At 38.3% G+C, this 7,902-nt stretch overlaps 1 protein-coding gene across 3 annotated transcripts in view; it reads right to left on the bottom strand.

Moving 5' to 3' along the window:
• The window catches only part of ATRN (attractin), a 190,050-nt gene that overhangs the window by 165,538 nt on the left and 16,610 nt on the right, over positions 1–7,902 (bottom strand). The gene's annotated exons all lie outside the window — the stretch shown is intronic.

Below are 7,902 nucleotides of genomic sequence, written 5' to 3'. Positions count from 1 at the left end.
CCCAACCAAATCCTCTTAAAGACCCTTTGTTACATAGTCTCATGGTCTAGCATGCATCCTGTAGAAACAAGGCATGCTGGCAGATTGCAGGGTTGAAATGTGTTTTATCTGTTTTATATTTTAAAAGATTCTGCCAGAAAATAAAACCAGACCTTGCTAAAAAAAAAAAAAAATTTAAAGATACAATTTACAAAAGTATAAAAAACATCAAATATCTGTGGTTCACACCTGTAATGCCAGCACTTTGCGAGGCCGAGGCAAGCAGATCACTTGAGGTCAGGAGTTCAAGATCAACCTGGCCAACATGGTGAAACCCCATCTCTACTAAAAATACAAAAATTAGCCTAGCATGGTGGCACACACCTGTAATCCCAGCTACCTGGGAGGCTGAGGCAGGAGAATTGCTTGAACCTAGGAGGCAGAGGTTGCAGTGAGCCAAGATCACGCCACTGCACTCCAGCCAGGGCAACAGAGCAAGACTCTGTCTCAAAAAAAAAAAAAAAATCAAATATCTTGGAAAGAGATATACAAAACCTCTGCATAGAAAATTATAAAGCATTGGCCGGGTGCGGTGGCTCAAGCCTGTAATCCCAGCACTTTGGGAGGCCAAGGCAGGTGGATCACAAGGTCAGGAGATCGAGACCATCCTGGCTAACACGGTGAAACCCCGTCTCTACTAAAAAATACAAAAAACTAGCCGGGCGAGGTGGCGGGCGCCTGTAGTCCCAGCTACTCAGGAGGCTGAGGCAGGAGAATGGCGTGAACCCGGGAGGCGGAGCTTGCAGTGAGCTGAGATCTGGCCAGTGCACTCCAGCTTGGGTGACAGAGCGAGACTCCGTCTCAAAAAAAAAAAAAAAAAAAGAAAGAAAATTATAAAGCATTAAGACAAATTAGAAAAGATTTAAATAAATAAAGGTATACATCATGCTTGGGGTTCAGAAGACTCAACACTATAAAAGCTGTCAATTCACTTAAAACTGAGTTATAGGTTCAGTACCAACCTAATCATATTCTCAAGATATTCTTCTTGTCAAAAATGAACAAGGTGACTCTAAAATCTATATGGAAATGCCATGGACCAAGAATAGCCAAAACAAACTTAGAAAAGAACAAGAAGAGGCCGGGCGCGGTGGCTCAAGCCTGTAATCCCAGCACTTTGGGAGGCCGAGACGGGTGGATCACAAGGTCAGGAGATTGAGACCATCCTGGCTAACACAGTGAAACCCCGTCTCTACTTAAAAACAAAATACAAAAAACTAGCCGGGCGAGGTGGCGAGCACCTGTAGTCCCAGCTACTCGGGAGGCTGAGGCAGGAGAATGGTCTAAACCCGGGAGGCGGAGCTTGCAGTGAGCTGAGATCCGGCCACTGCGCTCTAGCCTGGGTGACAGAGCAAGACTCCGTCTCAAAAAAAAAAAGAACAAGAACAAGAAGAATAAGTTAAGGAGACTTGACATAAATCTATACTAATTAAGACAGTGCAGTATTACTGGCATAAGGATAGACAAACAGACCAAAGGAATAGAACAGAAAGTCCACAAACAGATCATATATACATAAACACCTGATTGATAACACAGACAGCACTACGGAGCACTGGGAAAAGAAAGGTCTTCTCAAAAAATGGGACTGGCTATGCATAAAGCAAATAAATGTGACTCTAATAAATGTGAATCTGAACATGCATAAAGCAAATAAATGTGACTCTAACCTCACACCACATACACACACACACACACCTCTTTCTCCAGGTGGACTGTAGATTTAAGTGTGAAAGACAAAACAATGAAATGTCCAGAAGACAATATAGAAGAGTACCTTCACAATCTTGGGATAGGGAAAGATTTCAACAAGATACAAAAAGCATTCCCCAAAGGGAAAAAAATCAATACATTTCACTACGTTAAAATCAAGAAGTAAATGCAATCTGCAACATAACATCATTTTAACTGCCAGCTGAACCTGAAAAAAAGTAAGAGAAATCACTAAAGGCCAAAAATAGAGACCTGAAAACCAGAGCAGGGAACATGTTAGCCAACTCCATAGTGTCCTGTGAGAGGCTGTCAATCTCCATGATCCAAGAGCACATCACCCTCTATAAAAGAATCTGGATCTAAATGCTCAAAAGGAAGACACTGAGGCCTAGGTCAATGTAAGGCAGGGAGTTGGAACTGAGAGCCCTTCAAGAAGGGTGGAACCCTTAAAGAGCTTTTAAAAACCAAACCTAGCTCTTAGGCACAGAAAAGCAACAAGAAAGCAGTTTCAGCATGGATCAAGGCAGGGGAAAATCCCTCCCAATTACTTCATAATGAGTCCCACACCCATTTGAGTTCTGATATATACTACCCTCACTTGGGTTCTAGCTACCCATAAGAAAAAAGATTAACATACAAAGTAGCCCCAGGTCAGAATACCCCCAAAGATATCTAGTAAAAATAATTACAAACTCTCTCTAGAGACATCTGTCTATTGATAAAGTCTCACTGAAGAGAAACTCAAATTTTCAACAAAATTGAAGCAATGCACCATGAACAAAAATCAGCAAATTAACAACAGGATTAGACCCTATAAAGTTCAGTTACTAGAACAATCCAATAAAGAACACAAACTAAATTTAATTTTGGGAGGCCAACATGGGTGGATCACGAGATCAGGAGTTCAAGACCACCCTGGCGAAGATGGTGAAACCCTGTCTCTACTAAAAATACAAAAATTAGCTGGGTGTGGTGGTACGCACCTGTAATCCCAGCTACTCGGGAGGCTGAGGTAGAGAACTGCTTAAACCTGGGAGGCGGAGGTTGCAATGAGCCGAGATCACACCACTGCACTCCAGCCTGGGCAACAACAAGACTTGGTCTCAAAAAATTAATTAATTAATTAATTTAAATTGCTTAAAGGCACAATAGGATCAAAAGTATCAAAAAAAAAAAAATAACGCTATGAAAATAAGTGACCAGTTTTATTAATAAAAGATAAAACCTCTAGAAATCAAATTAAAAATATAATCACTGAAAATGAAAATTTAACAAGTTACACCGCAAATTAGATACAGTTAAAGTGAGAATTTGTGAACTAGAGAAGAGATCTGAGGAAATTATTCTGAATGCAACAGAGGGAAATAAAGAGATAAAAATTATGAGAAGTAGAAAGTAAAGAGAATAAAAAGAATAGGCAACACATGTCTAAAAGTCATACTAAGAGAAAATAACAAATAAAATGTAAAGGAAGCTTTAAAAAGATAACACCTGAGAATTTCCCAGAAATGATGACAGACTTGAATTCTCAGATAAAGAATGCACATACACTGAGCAAAATAAAAATAAATCCACATTTGGGCACATCATAGTAATACTACATTAATACAATCAACCAAAAGAGAAAAGGAAAAAAAAAATAACAGAGAGATAGACTATGAGTAAAAGCAAGAGCACGTATAAAAAAACAGAATGGTTGGGTATGGTGGCTCACACCTGTAATCCCAGCACTTTGGGAGGCCAAGGTGGACAGATCACTTGAGGCCAGGAGTTCAAGACCAGCCTGGCCAACATAGTGAAACCCCATATCTACTAAAAATAAAAAAGTGGCTGGTCATGGTGGCATACACTGTAACCCCAACTACTCAGGAAGGTGAGGCACCAGAATCACTTGAACCTGGAAAGCAGAGGTTGCAGTGAGTCAAGATCGCACCACTGCAATCCAGCACGGGTGAAAGAGCAAGACTCTGTCTCATAAAAAAAAAAAAAGGAAAAAAGAAAAGGAAACAAAATGGCACCTGAGATATGCTTCAAAATAATCTATGCTAGCTGGCGGGAGGAGGGGAGGGCATGGGAATGGGGCAGTGGTAAAAGTGAAAAAGACTGGCTATGAGCTACAAATGTTGAAGCTGGTGACAGACACGTCAGACTTGTTATACTTTCCATTTTTGTTTATTTGAAATTTTCCAGAATAAGAAGCTAAAAAAGAGAGAAAGAAAAATAAAATTACCTATGAATGAATTAGACTGACAGCTGACTTTGAAATATCAGTAATAAAAATCAGAAGACATTGAAAAAAATATTCAAATTGCTCAAACAAAATACTGATCAATCTTAAATTCCAGCCCCAGCTATATGAGCATTCAAGGGTGAAGACAAAATAAAATAATAGACAAAATCTGACATGCTTGCCAAAAGAAAAGCTCACAAACACAGTTCAAAAATTCAGGCCAGGCGCAGCGGCTCATGCCTGTAATCCCAGCACTTTGAGAGGCCGAGGCAGGGGGATCATGAGGTCAGGAGTTCCAGACCAGCCTGACCGACATGGTGAAACCCCGTCTCTACTAAAAATACAAAAATTACCCAGGCACGGTGGCGGGCGCCTGTAATCCCAGCTACTTGGGAGGCTGGGGCAGGAGAATCACTTGAACCCGGGAGGCAGAGGTTGCAGTGAGCCAAGATCGCAACATTGCACTCCAGCCTGGACAACAGGGCAAGACTCTGTCTAAAAAAAAAAAAAAACTCAAAGTATTGGCAAATCAAATCTAAAAATCTGTATTAAAAAACATATCATGGCCAAAATGGGTTCAACTCAGGAATACAAACATGGTCTAACAATTAAAAAGTGTATCAGTGTAATTTACCACATTAACAGATGAAAGACAAAAATCAGTATGATCACAGGTCACGTTCTATGTGCAGGGAACTATTCCATAGGATTCCTTTTAAAGTCAGGATCAAGACCGTTCAACAATGTCCTACAATGATAATATTCAACAACATGAACTAGCTCATTAATTAGACAAGAAAGAAGGTGTATACGGATTAGAAATAAACTGTCACAACTTATTGGCAGCATGACTATCAACATGGGAAACAGGAGAATCCACATACAAACTACCAGTACTACAAGAGCTTAGGAAGGATTCATAGATATACAAATTCAAAATACAAGGAAATCAATTCTGCCTTTGCACTTCTGCCATCATCATGACGGTGAGGCTCAGCCAGGCTCTGACACAAAGAGATGTGACAGCTGTGATACCCCCATCCCCACCAGCTGAACCCAGTCAACCTCCTGCCTAGATCCAGACAGGTGAATAAGTTTACTAGACATCAGAGAAGTGACCAGATAAATACAGATACTCATGAGCTAAATATTCCTCAGTGCAATAATAATTTTAAAATCCATTCCTAGGTACTACAGTAATCAATTAGTTTCTAGTAATAACAAAATTCTCTATCTAGTAGTAAATCTAATAAAAGTGTGTCAGATCATTTGAAAAAAGCTATAAGAATTTACTGAAAGATATAAGAGACCTAAATAACTGGAAATATAAAGCATCTTTCCAGAAGGATGCGAAGGATAGAAAAGCCCTCTATTACAAAGATGACAGATTTTCCCAGGCTTATCTCAACATCAAGTGAAATTCCAAACAAAATATCAACAGGGATTTTTGTTGAAATTAGAGGAGCCAAGAGTTAAAAACAATCAAGACAAATCTGAAGTTTTAAATGATCATAGCACAATTCAATTCAAATGGGGAGCAGGGGCAAATCTGTTCTATAAATGGAATTGCAACAACTGCTTACCATATAAAGATAATTAAATTAGGTCAATATATAACAAATCATTCACAGAAGTAAGTTACAGGTAGATAAAAGATCAGAATGAAATAAAGCAAAATTTTTAAATTCTGAGGAAGTGAAATATAGAAGAGTATATTTACAAGGTTAGTACAGGAATTTTAAAATATAATACAAAAAGGACAAGCCATAAAGGAAAAGATTTATAACATTTACTACATATGGGTTTTGGTTTTTTGGGGCTTTTTTAAGAGACAAGGTCTCTCTCTGTCATCCAGGCTAGAATGCAGTAGTGTGATCTTAGCTCACTGCAGCCTCAAACTGCTGGGCTCAAGTGACCCTCCCACCTCAGCTTCCCAAGTAGCTAAGACTACAGTTATATGCTATCATGCCCTGAAAATTTTTAAAATTTTTTATAGAGATGGGGTCTCACTGTGTTGCTCAGACTGTTCTCAAACTCCTGGGCTTAAGCAATCCTCTCACCTCAGCCTCCCAAAGTGCTGGGATTATGGTGTGAGTCATCATGCCTGGCCTCATGTATTTTTTAAAATGAGAATGGTTATTAAACTGCTATGGAATTTGGATTCTATTCAAAATATATTTTTAAAGTAATACTGTATAATGGGTTTTTTTTTTCAGCAGCTCTATTTATAATATACAGAAATTGTATCTCTGCAACTCTATAAATTCATTTTTTTTGAAAAATAATGTGTCAACTGCATGTCAACCTAAAAGCAAGGAAGTAAAAAGAATTTCAGTTATTTTCGAGGTGTTTCAAAAGACTGAAGATCACTACCCTAGAGAAAAATCACACATGTATATGCATAAAGAGATAGGTAAAGAATGTTAATTGGGCCGGGCATGGTGGCTCACACCTATAATCCCAGCACTCTGAGAGCCCCAGGCAGGCAAATTGCTTAGGCCAGGAGTTCAAGATCAGCCCGGGCAACATAGTGAAGCCTGGTCTCTACTAAGAACACAAAAAATTAGCTGGGTGCAGTGGCACATGCATGTAGTCTCAGCTATTCCAGAGGCTGAGGTAGGAGGATCACCTAAGCCCCGAAGGTCAGGGCTGCAGTGTGTGGTGATTGCACCACTGCACTCCAGCCTGGGTGATAGAGTGAGACCCTGTCACAAAAAAAAAAAAAAAAAAAGAATGTAATTGTAGCACTATTTGTAACAGCAAAAGTTGAAAAATTCTAAATGCCCATCAGCAGGAAGATGGGTCAGTAAACTGGAATCCTTCTGTAATTAATATTAACTATGAATCCGCTAGAACTACATTTATCAACAGATAAATCTCCAGCATATCTCATCTCAAGATTAAAAAATGCTACATGTTTTTGGGAACAAGATATTGTTTGCAGAAATATCTCTCTGTACTTTCTCTCTTGTATCTGTAATAAGAGTAGAAACATGCAAGAGAAATAATAAACATCAACTTCACCATACTAGCTACCTCTGGGGAAAGGGTATGGTGAACAGGATTAAGAAGGGGTGGTAACATGGGGACCCTGGTCAGTATCTGTAACATTTTGTTACTTAGAATAACATTAATATGAAGAAAATTCAGAAAAACCAGGTTGCAAGTACAAAGAGATATTCCTTGCATCTCTTCCATAGGCTTCGAATATTTCATATTAGTAGGAAGTTACAGTTAGTTCAGAGACTGAACCAGCACTAAACATATTATCACTTTAAAGAAATGAGCTGTACATTTTGTCAGTATTGGTCAGTGTTTCTCAAAGAGTTGGCCAAATACTGCTCCCATTAAAAGACAGTCATGGCATCTATCAAAAGAGAAGCATAAGACACAATGATATTTATATATAAGTTATGAGAAGGCATAAAATGAATCTAATTCTGCAGATCTCAAGATCATCTTTGCCAAACCTTCTGATCAAAATCCTTGACAAGATATCTTCAGTACTTCAAAAACAAGTGTTCAAAAGGGAAAAACTGAGTGACAATTATAGCCAGGTTGGCCTTTTCATTCAATTTAGAGGAAAACTATCCAAACAGGAAGTGTGATATTTGTAGAGAAATGCTTACAAATAGCTGAAAATTGCTATCATTTTATCGTTTAGAATCAAAACATGCAAAAAAATTCTAAAAAATAATTGTGAAAGCACAAATTTATGAATATAAAACATTAGGACAGGTAAACTATTTTTAATAGCACAAAACACAGTTAAATTCAATCTCTACTCTAATATACATTTTATACCAAAATTTAATGTCTTTTTTTGTCTATAACTCATGCTTTTCCTTACATAATTAAAGCACATAAAACAACATATGCACCATGTTTTAAATAGAGTAAGGTCAAATTTTCCTTTGAAT

Source organism: Rhinopithecus bieti, unplaced genomic scaffold (genome assembly GCF_001698545.2).
Source record: "Rhinopithecus bieti isolate Rb0 unplaced genomic scaffold, ASM169854v2 scaffold_7580, whole genome shotgun sequence".
Lineage (NCBI taxonomy): Eukaryota > Metazoa > Chordata > Mammalia > Primates > Cercopithecidae > Rhinopithecus > Rhinopithecus bieti.
This window is presented reverse-complemented; position numbering and strand designations above follow the sequence as displayed.